Source organism: Ranitomeya imitator, chromosome 8, assembly GCF_032444005.1.
Source record: "Ranitomeya imitator isolate aRanImi1 chromosome 8, aRanImi1.pri, whole genome shotgun sequence".
NCBI lineage: Eukaryota > Metazoa > Chordata > Amphibia > Anura > Dendrobatidae > Ranitomeya > Ranitomeya imitator.
This window is the reverse complement of record NC_091289.1, coordinates 145,235,023-145,249,375: the sequence shown is the minus strand read 5'-3', so window position 1 is coordinate 145,249,375 and position 14,353 is coordinate 145,235,023.

Below are 14,353 nucleotides of genomic sequence, written 5' to 3'. Positions count from 1 at the left end.
ATACGATTCTGCATACTTGTGGTCTCACGCCGACGAGCTATATTTACTGCTTCTCTGAATGTTAAAGCATTGAGAGAAATTAGAAAGATAAGTTAGTTGGTGTATGACCACAAGAATGCAAATCGCAAATGAGTAATCACGTGATGACTGATGGAACGAGCAAGAAAAGCTGAATCCCTACAGCTCCCTATATACAGTATGATATTCCCACAGCTCCCCTATGTGTAGCATAATGGCCCCATATACAGTATGGAGGACCTATAACTTCCCTACTTACAGTATGGGGCCCCCATGCCTCCCTGCATACAGGTACATGTCTCACAGTACATGCAGACCAGAAATTAATTCAATAAGGGTGTGTTTACGTTGAGTTTCATAAAAGAAACCACCGGAGACTAGACGGAGGTGGACATGACTTGGGGATGGGTGGACCGAGAACTCCTGCAGCTTTTGTTTGTATTGCGGTGTAGATTTTAAACACGAGAGTTGTTGCTTTAAGAAGAAGTTTAGATGTTTGTGCCTGGTGTATTACTGTGCGGAGGGTGGGGCTTATATAGGGGAGGCAACTCTGGCTCTCCCTCTTTCTCTCACAGGATGGACAGGAGGAAACATTAGCCGCCCTCCCGCCCTGTTTATAATCTCTGTCCTTAAACTTTTTAATTATTGTATAATGATAAATGCTTTATTGTATTTTTGAATTTGTCATTGTATATATTGTACCAGGTTCAATTGTATATTGGCTATAAAAAGTTATTTGCGGTAACCTTCTAAGCCCAAGGGAAGGGTAATCCTTCAGCCATGGTTCCCTGGAGGTTTCCTCCACAGGGGGTTTTTCTTCTCCTGAGCGCTGTTGGATGACTCTTTGTGAGTCGGGGGTTTATTATTATTATTATTATTTATTTATATAGCACCATTGATTCCATGGTGCTGTACATGAGAAGGGGTTACATACAAGTTACAAATATCACATACAGTAAACAAACTAACAATGACGGACTGATACAGAGGGGCGAGGACCCTGCCCTTGCGGGCTTACATTCTACAGGATTATGGGGAAGGAGACAGTAGGTTGAGGGTTGCAGGAGCTCCGGTGTTGGTGAGGCGGTAGCTCCGGTGTTGGTGAGGCGGTAGCTCCGGTGTTGGTGAGGCGGTAGCTTCGTTGGTGATGAGGGGGTTTGCCAAGTTTAGTCCCATTAATGCTTTTGCAGGGACTTCTAGTTTTTAAGTTTACAAAAATGATTTAATTATTAAAAAAAAAGTGTCAAATGAGACTTGGAATTTATAACCCGTCACCGCTTTGCGGTTTAGGAGTCAGGTGGAAGTTGCAGACAAGTTAAGGTGGACTAATTTTAACTAGTAGAGGATGTAAAACCTCATGGTGGTGAGCAGGCTCGGCTTTGGTGGCTAGCCTCAAGGACGTTGTAATGGTAACATCAATCAGTGGCGGGCACAGTGGTTAAGCACAGGAGTGAGGATAATAGGGTCATTGGTGCCCTGAAAGTTTACTGGCTCTGCTTGAATGGCAAGCCAGTGCGTGCCGCCCCTTTATGGCTGTCTGTCCTGGTGCTGTATGTCAGACAGCTGGGGATATCGCAGTACTTGTGAATCCCAATGTACTGGCACTCCACCTGACTCATACTGTGATTATTTAATCTTGTGATTTGAATAAAAGCTGTGGCCATTTTGACAACCAAAATAATGTGTTTTGTGTATTTATTTTAGTACCTAGGTTTACAGTAGTTATGGTGGTTTTAAGAAGGAGTGGGGTCCATCTGTAATGTGAATATAAAAATGGCTATTTTGAGTCCATTTTGAAATATACTGAACGCATACAGACTATTACAGAGTAGCATTTCTTGTCATACATTTACAGACAGTCAATGCTCATTGTGACACAATCTTGAGAGCTGTTTATTTATTATCTGAAGACCTTTGAGTTTACAAACTGTTTTAAGTTTGTTTGTTATTGTAAAACAGTAAGGTTTATTTAACCTCTGTCTTTGGTAGTTTTATCTAACCCTTGTGGGCTTTTATGTATCTATGGGTTTATGGCCCATTGTCTGATGTATACAAAGGTGTGCACAATCATACTATTCAATCATACCATTCCTTTAATTTTGTACTTTGAAATAAAATTGCGTTATATCGCAAGTAGTAGCCTTCTTTAAAGCCGTATCAGAACCTTAAGGTACTGTCACACTAGACGATATCGCTAGCGATCCGTGACGTTGCAGCGTCCTCGCTAGCGATATCGTCCAGTGTGACAGGCAGCAGCGATCAGGCCCCTGCTGGGAGATCGCTGGTCGGGGAAGAAAGTCCAGAACTTTATTTCGTCGCTGGACTCCCCGTAGACATCGCTGAATCGGCGTGTGTGACACCGATTCAGCGATGTCTTCACTGGTAACCAGGGTAAACATCGGGTTACTAAGCGCAGGGCCGCGCTTAGTAACCCGATGTTTACCCTGGTTACCAGCGTAAAAAAACAAACAGTACATACTTACATTCAGCTGTCTGTCCCTTGCCGTCTGGTTCCTGCACTGACTGCTGGCCGTAAAGTGAAAGCAGAGCACAGCCACAGCGGTGAGTCACCGCTGTGTGACTCACCGCTGTGCTGTGCTTTCACTTTCACTTTACGGCCAGCAGTCAGTGCAGGAACCAGACGGCAAGGGACAGACAGCTGAATGTAAGTATGTACTGTTTGTTTTTTTACGCTGGTAACCAGGGTAAACATCGGGTTACTAAGCGCGGCCCTGCGCTTAGTTACCCGATGTTTACCCTGGTTACCGGGGACCTCGGGATCGTTGGTCGCTGGAGAGCTGTCTGTGCGACAGCTCTCCAGCGACCAAACAGCGACGCTGCAGCGATCCGGATCGTTGTCGGTATCGCTGCAGCGTCGCTAAGTGTGACGGTACCTTAAGTGTTAAAAACTTGGCAATACACCATCCCATATCCAAAAGTCATGAGTTTCTAGAGCAGAAACAGTCCAAAACCCACAAAACCAAAAACCACAAGTTTTAATAGAAAAATTGTAGAGTTTCTGCTCCAAAACTCAGCAAAACATCACACCCTAATGGAGTTTATTGATTCACGGCACGCAGAGTTTTTGTTTTCAAATAAACTTCATTGGGTTTTACAATTAACGGGGCAGGAAGGAATTAGGTATAAGGGGAATGAGGGGGGAGGGAAGGGGAGGGGGAGGAAGGCTGCGTAGGAGGGGGGGAGAGAAGGGGAAGAAGAGGGGAGAGAAGACACAAGTAGTATGCGTCGACAGGTATTCACGATTGCCAAATAGCAATAATACACTTAAATGGTGAATAATCAAAATGCATGCAGTAACATACATAAGGTAGACAAACGAGCCGGTCTAACATAACTAACACTTGTAATCAAACTCCAAATCACGATGTAACATTTTCTGCTGCAAAATATTACGGGAAAACTTCTTCCCATCGAACCCATTTTTCTGAGAATTTTTTGAAGTTGTCGTTAGCTAAGGCAAATTTTTGCTCATAAGATTTGTGGAGGGCAACACGTTCTTTAATCTCCTGGAAAGAAGGAGGTGTAGTGTTTTTGGCACGCAGAGTTTTTGAAAAAATTCATACATTACAAATTTGTACAAAGAATTGAAACATTGTTTAGTTACACAGGTCCATCAAGTTCAGCCTTTCTCCTCCAGTTCTACTTTCTCTATCACTAGATTATTTATTTATTTGTTGTAATGCTGATATAGTGTCTGCCGCTACTACTTCTTGTGGCCGAGAATTTCACAGTCTCACTGCTCTAACTGTAAAGAACACTTTCCTATTTAGCTTTTGGAATTGCCTTTCCTCCACAAGTAATTAAAAGGAAACCTGTCACCAGAAAAAATGCTATTAACCTGCAGATATGGGGTTGCGGTCACATCTGCCACTGCTCTGTATACTCAGACAGGTGAGTGTACCAAAGCATTCAACTAAGTGCTGGCACTGGACAGTTAATAACGTTATCGAAATGCAGATTAACCCCTTCATGACCCAGCCTATTTTGACCTTAATGACCTGGCCATTTTTTGCAATTCTGACCAGTGTCCATTTATGAGGTAATAACTCAGGAACGCTTCAACGGATCCTAGCGATTCTGAGATTGTTTTTTCGTGACATATTGGGCTTCATGTTAGTGGTAAATTTAGGTCGATAATTTATGCGTTTATTTGTGAAAAAATCTGAAATTTGGCGAAAATTTAGAAAATTTCGCAATTTTCACATTTTGAAAATTTTGCAATTTTCAAATTTTTAATTTTTATTCTGTTAAACCAGAGAGTTATGTGACACAAAATAGTTAATAAAAAACATTTCCCACATGTCTACTTTACATCACCACAATTTTGTAAACTTTTTTTTTTGCTAGGAAGTTATAAGGGTTAAAATTTGACCAGCAATTTCTCATTTTTACAACAAAATTTACCAAACTATTTTTTTTAGGCACCATTTCACATTTGAAGTCAGTTTGAGGGGTCTGTATGGCTGAAAATACCCAAAAGTGACACCATTCTAAAAACTGCACATCTCATGGTGCTCAAAACCACATTCAAGAAGTTTATTTACCCTTCAGGTGTTTCACAGCAGCAGAAGAAACATGGAAGGAAAAAATGAACATTTATCTTTTTAGTCACAAAAATGATCATTTAGTAACAATTTTTTTATTTTCCCAAGGGTAAAAGGAGAAACTGGACCCCGAAAGTTGTTGTCCAATTTGTCCTAAGTATGCCAATACCCCATATGTGGGGGGAAACCACTGTTTGGGCGCACGACAGGGCTCGAAATGGAAGGAGCGCCATTTGACTTTTAGAATGAAACATAAGCTCCAATCGTTAGCGGACACCATGCCATGTTTGGAGAGCCCCTGTGTGCCTAAACATTGGAGCCCCCCCACAAGTGACCCCATTTTGGAAACTAGACCCCCCCAAGTAACTTATCTAGATGCATAGTGAGCACTTTGAACCCCCAGCTGCTTCACAAATTGATCCGTAAATATGAAAAAGTACTTTTTATCCACAAAAATTTTATTTTAGCCTCAATTTTTTTAATTTTTACAAGGGCAACAGGATAAAATGGATCCTAAAATTTGTTGGGCAATTTCTCCAGAGTACACCGATACCTCACATGTGGGGGTAAAGCACTGTTTGGGTTCACGGCAAGGCTCAGAAGGGACGGAGCGCCATTTAACTTTTTGAGTGAAAAATTAGCTCCAATCGTTAGCGGACACCATGCCACGATTGGACAGCGCCTGTGTGCCTAAACATTGAAGCTCCCCCACAAGTGACCCCATTTTGGAAACTAGATCCCCCCATGCAACTTATCTAGATGCATAGTGAGCACTTTGAACCCCCAGCTGCTTCACAAATTGATCCGTAAATATGAAAAAGTCCTTTTTTTTTGCACAAAAATTTTATGTGGGGGTAGACCACTGTTTGGGTGCACGGCAAGGCTCGGAAGGGAAGGAGCGCCATTTGACTTTTTGAATGGAAAGTTAGCTCCAATCGTTAGCGGACACGTTGCGTATTGAAAGTATATAGTGTATGTCAGGTTGGTATGTGGTGTACCACACACACACACACCAACCTGACATACACTATACCACACCACACACCAACCTGACACGTCAGGTTGGTGTGTGTGTGGTGTAGTGTACGTCAGGTTGGTGTGTGTTGTAGTGTACGTCAGGTTGGTGTGTGTGGTGTAGTGTATGTCAGGTTGGTGTGTGGTGTAGTGTACGTCAGGTTGGTGTGTGGTGTAGTGTACGTCAGGTTGGTGTGTGGTGTCGTATAGTGTACGTCAGGTTGGTGTGTGTTGTAGTGTACATCAGGTTGGTGTGTGTGGTGTAGTGTATGTCAGGTTGGTGTGTGGTGTAGTGTACGTCAGGTTGGTGTGTGGTGTCGTATAGTGTACGTCAGGTTGGTGTGTGTTGTAGTGTACATCAGGTTGGTGTGTGTGATGTAGTGTATGTCAGGTTGGTGTGTGGTGTAGTGTACGTCAGGTTGGTGTGTGGTGTCATATAGTGTACGTCAAGTTGGTGTGTGTGTGTGGTGTATTCTACACCACACACACCAACCTGATGTACACTACAGTAAACACCAACCTGACATACACTATACCACACCACACACCAACCTGACACTGTGTCAGGTTGGTGTGTGTGGTGTTGTGTACGCTACGTCAGGTTGGTGTGTGTGGTGTAGCGTACGTCAGGTTGGTGTGTGGTGTCGTATAGTGTACATCAGGTTGGTGTGTGTGTGGTGTGGTGACAGGATGGAGCTGTCAGGCGCAGGGGGGTAGGAGAGGAGCAAATGGAGCCGGCAGCAGCAGGTGATAAAGGAGTGCAGGGGGTGATCAGAGGGCAGGGGGTGATCGGGGGGAGCTGGGGGTGATCAGGGGGGCAGGGGGTGATTAGGGGTGATCACTGAAGAGGGTGATCACCAGGGGAGGAGGGGCTGTCAGGCGCGGGGGGCAGAAGGGGAGCAGAGTACCAGCTACAGATGGAGCCGGCAGAAGCAGGTGATCAGGGGGTGATCAGAGAGCAGGGGGTAATCAGGGGGGGCAGGGGGTGATCATGGGGGCCGGGGGTGATTGGGGTGATCACTGAGGGGGTGATCACCAGGGGAGGATGGAGCTGTCAGGCACAGGGTGGGTAGGAGAGGAGCAAATGGAGGCGGTAGCAGCAGGTAATAAAGGAGTGCAGAGGGTGATCAGGGGGCAGGGGGTGATTAGGAGGGTTGGGGGTTATCACCAGGGGAGGATGGAGCTGTGAGGCACGGGGGGGGGGGGGGGGCAGTAGAGGAGCAGAGGACGAGCTGTAGATGGAGCCGGCAGCAGGTAATCAGGGGGTGATCAGGGGGGCAGGGGGTGATCAGGGGGTGACCAGGGGGGCTGGGGGTGATTGGAGTGATCACTGGAGAGGGTGGTCACCAGGGGAGGAGGGGCTGACAGGCGCAGGGGGTAGGAGAGAAGAAAATGGAGCCGACAGCAGCAGGTGATAAAGGGGGGCAGGGGGGTGATCAGGGGGACAGGGGGTGATCAGGGGCAGAAGGTGATCAGGGGGGGCAGGGGGTAATCAGGAGGGGCAGGGGGTGATCACTGAAGAGGGTGATCACCAGGGGAGGAGGGGCTGACAGGCGCAAGGGGCGGTAGGAGAGGAAAAAATAGAGTGGCAGCAGCAGGTGATAAAGGGGGGCAGGGGTGATCACCGGAGCAGGGGGTGATCAGGGGGGACAGGGGGAGGGAGCGAAAGTTGGGGGGAATGGAGGACAGGAGAGGGGAGGTACCTGTGCTCAACAGCAGCGATGGTGCTGGCACTGGCAGTGGGGGAGGCGGCAGCGCTGTGAAGAGGTGTGCAGCGATGGCGATCGCGGTGTTTGGGGGGCAGGTGAGCAGTCAGGCACATTGCTCCTCAGCTTCCACGGATGGGATGAAGCTGAGGAGCAAGACAGACATTGTTTTTCTCCGCCCCTCCACATCTGATTAAAAGGCTAGCTAGCTGGATCCCATATTCCAGATGGGGCCTTTATAATACAAGAACAACATACCGTATATACTCGAGTATAAGCCGAAACTCCTAATTTTGCCACAAAAAACTGGGAAATCTTAATAACTCGAGTATAAGCCTAGGGTGGAAAATGCAGCAGCTGCCGGTAAATGTCAAAAATACAAATAGATACCAATAAAAGTAAAATTAATTGAGACATCAGTAGGTTAAGTGTTTGAATATCCATATTAAAATATGCCCCATATCATTCTGAACAAATGCGGATTATGGCCCCATAAGATGCTCCATACAGACATTTGCCCCATATAATGCTGCACAAACATTGATTATGCCCCATAAGATGCTCCATGTAGACATTTGTAGATTGTGAGCCCTCGCGGGCAGGGTCCTCTCTCCTCCTGTACCAGTTATGACTTGTATTGTTCAAGATTATTGCACTTGTTTTTATTATGTATACCCCTCCTTACATGTAAAGCGCCATGGAATAAATGGCGCTATAACAATAAATAATAATAATAATTTGCCCCATATGCTGTTGCTGCGATAAAAAAATAAAATAACATACTCACCTCTCGTCACTCAGGCCCCCGGCACTTGCTATATTCACATGCTCCCCGTTCCAATGCCGCCGGCCACAGCTGCTTCTTCCAGGTCCTCTGCACTGACTGTTCAGGCAGGGGGTGGCATGCACACTAATCACGTCATCGCGCCCTCTGACCTGAGCGTCAGTGCAGAGGGTGGGGAAGATGCAGCGGCGGCCGGTGGAACGGGTAGCAGGTGAATATTGCGCACTGCGTTATACTCACCTGCTCCTGGCGCGGTCCCTGGTTTCCCGGCGTCGGCAGCTTCTTTCTGTATTGAGCGGTCACATGGTACCGCTCATTACAGTAATTAATATGCGGCTCCACCCCTATGGGAGTGGAGTGGGATCCATATTCATTACTGTAATGAGCGGTACCATGTGACCACTCACTACAGGAGGAAGCTGCCGGCGCCGGGGAACCAGGTACTGCGCCAGGAGCAGGTGAGTATGATTACACAGCTGCTGCTCCACCTCCCCTGCCGACCCCTAGTTATGACTCGAGTATAAGAAGAGAGGGGCAATTTAAGCCTTAAAAAATGGGCTGAAATTCTCGGCTTATATACGGTAAATAAAAACTTTTCAGTAACCAATGACTGTACCTCATTTGCTGAAGCAGGAGAACCACTTTATATCTCAAGGGGATAAAACATTAAAAAAGCTTCTAATGTATAATCACATATACTCACATCAATGTCACAAAGTTTAACTTGTTTTCTTGGGTAAGTGAAAACTATTTGGAGATGCCAAGACCTCAGAATAAGAGTCTCGCACTGCCACTTCCTTCAATTATTCACTGCTTTGATATTTTGTGCACAATGTATTCTTTGGAATTTACACAAGCAATTAAGATATATTAAGATATGTATTGTTACGCTGACTAGCTATGGTCAGACTCAGAAACAAAGAATCTAATCTGTGCCGACGTGTTCGCAATCAGACTCTTTTAAGGAACTATAAGAAATATACTGCATTACTTGCTCACCTCTGACAATTAGATGTGGTCTGCCACCACTTAAGATTATAAGTTTTGTAACTCTGGGGAACCACAGTGAGAGCAATTATTCACAAATGGAGAAAACATGGAACAGTGGTTAATCCTCCCAGGAGTGGCCGGCTCACCAATATTACCCCAATAGCGCAGCGACAACTCATCCAAGAGGTCACAAAAGACCCCACAACAACATCCAAAGAACTGCAGGCCTCACTTGCCTCAATTAAGGTCAGTGTTCATGACTCCACCATAAGAAAGAGGTTGGGCAAAAATGGCCTGCATAGTAGAATTCCAAGATGAAAACCATTGCTGAACAATAAGAATATTAAGGCTCGTCTCAGTTTTGCCAGAAAACATTTTGATGATCTCCAAGACTTTTATGAGAATGCTCTGTGGACTGACGAGACAAAAATTGAACTAGATGGGGCGGTGTGCTGGACTCAGACACTCCTAATTCATGAATATATATCTACCTCTTCAGGAATCTGGAGCGTCAAAAAGTGGCATGGACCTCTGTGTGCGGCTCGCCATCAGTCCTATTCCAGTCCGGATTTGTTGCGTAGCAAACTCAGCCGCTTGTCATTAATTTGTCGAACGGTGGCTGTTACTCCCCAGTCCCAACCCAGCTCCTCCCACTTTGTCACAGCTGGGCAAAATTGACATGAAAATGCCACAAGTTGAAAACTTTTACCGCAGCCCCGAGTTATGCCAAACTTGTGCAACTGTTCAAAGCTTTTTACACCAGAACACTGCTGTAAAAGTTTTGCTGATCCAGCCCATTATATGTACTCCAATATAGTTTCGTTAAAAAAAACCAACTTGCCGAGCAAAAACAATTTCTCACACAAATACCCAACTTCATTGCCATAGAAATAAAAAAGTGCTGGCTTTCTGAAAATGACGGCAAGAAATAATTTTTCTAAGGACATACTTCTTGAAATAATTTTCAGCAGGCTCCTTATCATCAGAGTCAGGATTGCAATGACAGGTACGTAGCTGATAACACCAGATCTACCAATCATAGTAGGTGATTTCACCCCTGAACCTGCTCAGAGTGATCTATTTCAAGTGTTTATTTGTTAATGTTGAGGATTATGGCTTACAGCCAATGAAAACTCTAAAGTCATTATCTCAGTAAATTAGAATACTTTATAACACCAGCTTTAGAAATAATTTTAAAATCCAAAATGTTGGCCTACTGAAAGGTATGTTCAGTAAAAGCACTCAATACTTGGTCGGGGCTCTTTTGCATCAATTACTGCATCAATACGGCGTGACATGGAGGCGATCAGCCTGTGGCACTGCTGAGGGGTTATGGAAGCCCAGGTTGCTTTGATAGCAGCTTTCAGCTCATCTGTGTTGTTGGGTCTGGTGTCTCTCATCTTCCTCTTGACAATACCCCATAGATTCACTATGGGGTTAAAGTCAGGCGAGTTTGCTGGCCAATCAAGCACAGTGATACTGTTGTTTGTAAACCAGGTATTGGTTCTTTTGGCAGTGTGGACAGGTGCCAAGTCCTGCTGGAGAATGAAATGTCCATTGCCAAAAAGCTGGTTGGCAGAGGAAAGCATGAAGTGCTCTAAAATTTCCTGGTAGACGACTGCGCTAACTTTGGTCTTGATAAAACACAGTGGACCTACACCAGCAGATGACATGGCTCCCCAAACCACCACTGATTGTGGATACTTCACACTAGACCTCAAGCAGCTTGGATTGTGGCCTCTCCACTCTTCCTCCAGACTCTGGGACCTTGATTTCCAAATGAAATGCAAGATTTACTTTCATCTGAAAACACCTTGGACCACTGAGCAACAGTCCAGTTCTTTTTCTCCTTGGCCCAGGTGAGACACTTTTGGCTTTGTCTATTGGTCATGAGTGGCTTGACACAAGGAATGTGACTCTTGTAGCCGATGTCCTGGATACGTCTGTGTGTGGTGGCTCTTGAATCAATGACTCCAGCAGCAGTCCACTCCTTGTGAGTCTCCTCCATATTTTTGAATTACCTTTTCTTAGGGTACCGTTACATTATACGATTTACCAACGATCACGACCAGCGATACGACTTGGCCGTGATCGTTGGTAAGTCGTTGTGTGGTCGCTGGAGAGCTGTCACACAGACAGCTCTCCAGCGACCAACGATGCCGAGGTCCCCGGGTAACCAGGGTAAACATCGGGTTACTAAGCACAGGGCCACGCTTAGTAACCCGATGTTTACCCTGGTTACCAGCGTAAAAAACAAACAAACAGTACATACTTACATTCCGGTGTCTGTCCCTTGCCGTCTGCTTCCCGCACTGACTGACTGCCGGCCGTAAAGTGAAAGCAGAGCACAGCGTGCTGTGCTCTGCTTTCACTTTACGGCCGGCAGTCAGTCAGTGCGGGAAGCAGACGGCAAGGGACCTGACGGACACCGGAAGGTAAGTATGTAGTGTTTGCTTTTTTTTACATTTACGCTGGTAACCAGGGTAAACATCGGGTTACTAAGCGCGGCCCTGCGCTTAGTAACCCGATGTTTACCCTGGTTACAAGCGAACGCATCGCTAGATCGGTGTCACACACACCGATCCAGCGATGACAGCGGGAGATCCAGCGACGAAAGAAAGTTCCAAACGATCTGCTACGACGTACGATTCTCAGCAGCGTCCCTGATCGCTGCTGCGTGTCAGACACAGCGATATCGTATGGATATCGCTGGAACGTCACAAATCGTGCCGTCGTAGCGATCAAAATGGCACTGTGTGACGGTACCCTTAACAATCCTTTCAAGGCTGCGATTATCCCAGCTGCTTGTGCACTTTTTTCTAATGCACTTTTTTCTTCAAGATTTTCCTTTAAGATTAAAGCCAGGAAAAACTTTACACCTTGGATCCCGATCAGATGCTTCTCAACCAACCAAACCAGATCCCACACTTTTCGCTGAGGAGGGGCAGTACCCCGAAACACAGTGTCTGCAAATTGAGGTTTTGGCTTTTATCCTAAGTCATGTGGCAAGGTTCATTAGAGGGTCGATATTGACTTTTATTATTCCTACTTCCAATAGGTGGCACTAGCATTCTAATCCTCTTCCTATCTGAAGAGACAATTTGCATAGATTCTTCTGTGAGTTGTGATGCAATGTCAAAGCCACAGTCAGAAGGAAGCTTCCTTCTCATCCCTTATTAGTGACACTTAAGAAACCTGTGACATACAGTGTATGAAGAATCTGGCTGTTTGGATTGATCATTATCTAGGCTAGCCGCCATCTGCATCTCAGGTTTCACACATGTCACCAGTACAGGAAGGGTAGAGAAGCTTCCTCCTACCTGAGGATGTTACTTTGATTACTTCTTGCAGTAGAAATCTCATGCTATCAGTAAAACACTTTGTCATTTTAGGGACATCTAAGGGTGAAATTGGGTGAAATGTTTAGAATATATTAGTATTCATTTTTAATTTGCATTTGCAAACTGTTGAACATGTTTTTTTTCTGGCATTAGTCTAATAGTTTTTCATGTCTTCACATTGTAGATCTTTGATTCTGTGATGATGACATAGTTACAGAGGTCACCAGTATGATCATTTGACCAAGACAGGTTTTCTTCTGAAAACAAAAATGAACATTTTTCATTCAATGATTGTAAGCAGGTATGTTTAAAAACATGAAGAACTGATGCACAAAATTTATTAGAAAATTGCATAACTTTTCATTATACAATTCCACAGGAAACCATGTCTTTATTAAATGAGTGATTCATAGGTCTATGTGCTTGTGTCGTGGATAAACAGGATGCAGCACGTCGTCAAAGCCTATAAAATTTGTGACAATAAATGAACCACTAGGGAATAGGCAGAATATAGCAGTATCAGCAGTATATAGAAGTTAAATACAATACATCAAAAGAGATATTCCTGTTTGAATTACTATAGCTTATTAAAAAAACACTAATATACTCAAAAAATGTACCCAAAAATCTTGCTGTGTCAGTGATTTGTATGACAATTCTTCTGTAAGATGTGACAAATGTGAAACCAGATTTGGAGAAGGGGTTTTGACAACTGACACCAGGCACTAAATGCCAGGGATGGTCCCACACCGCTCCCAGCACTTTAACTCCTAAATGCTGTGATCGAACGTGATCACAGCGTTCCGGGAGCAGGCAGATTCATAACAGCCCCTCTGCCCTTGGATTGGAGACCCTGTGGTGTCACAGCTGGCAAACATTTAGACAGATGGATTTTTATTCCATCACACTGACCATGTAATGTTTTTATATCAAGTCTGATAAATTAAAGATTACAACATCTACATATCTACATCATGAGAACCACCGTCAGTACAGTAATACATCACCAGAACCACCATCAATACAGTAATACAGCACCAGAACCACCGTTAATACAGTAATACAGCACCAGAATCACCATTAATAGAGTAATACATCACCACAACCACCTTCAATATAGTAATATGTCACCACAACCACTGTCAGTATAGTAATATATCACTAGAACTTCCATCAATACATGAATACATTGCCAAGCTTAGTACAGCAATCAATTGTAGTGTCAGGTTAGCCCCATATACAATTGTATCACGTTAATATACCACACCCAGTATGCCATTAAAAATGATAAGCAGATGCTTGAAGTTGTTAACCAGCCATCATCAGACTGCAGGCTTTTGGAAGATATCTTACATCTGTTAGGTCTACTAATTCTCAGTAGATTTTTGTGAGCCTGAAGTTAGCTCAGTATGAAGAAGGGACATCATGGGGTGGGACGTGAGACCCCCTCCGATTAGTCAAAAGACCTCTTAGAAATGCACAATTCTTATAGACGACTCTCCATTGCTAAACCTTGGGCTTGATGTCAGCAGCCATAAAACAGCTGACATCAACCCCAACACTATTACCCAACTTGCCACCACACCAGGGCAAGTGGGAAGAGCGAGGCTAAGCACCAGATGTGATATATCTTATGGATATATATGATAACATCAGCCCACAGCTGTCTGTTTAGCCTATGTCCTTTTTTTCTGGAGTCCCTCATAAACTAACCAGTAAAGGCTAAGCAAACAGCTGTGAGCTGTTATTAATAGCCTGGGAACCATTGGGGATAATGTCCCATTTCCCAGATTATTAACTGCCCCCAGTTGTCGGCTTTCCCTCTGCTGGTTATGAAAATTACTTGGGAGCCTGTTGTGAATTCTGTGGTCAAGCTCCCTCCTGTGGTCATGAGTGGTACTTCGGCTGGTTCTGTCTATGAGCTTCCTCTGGTAG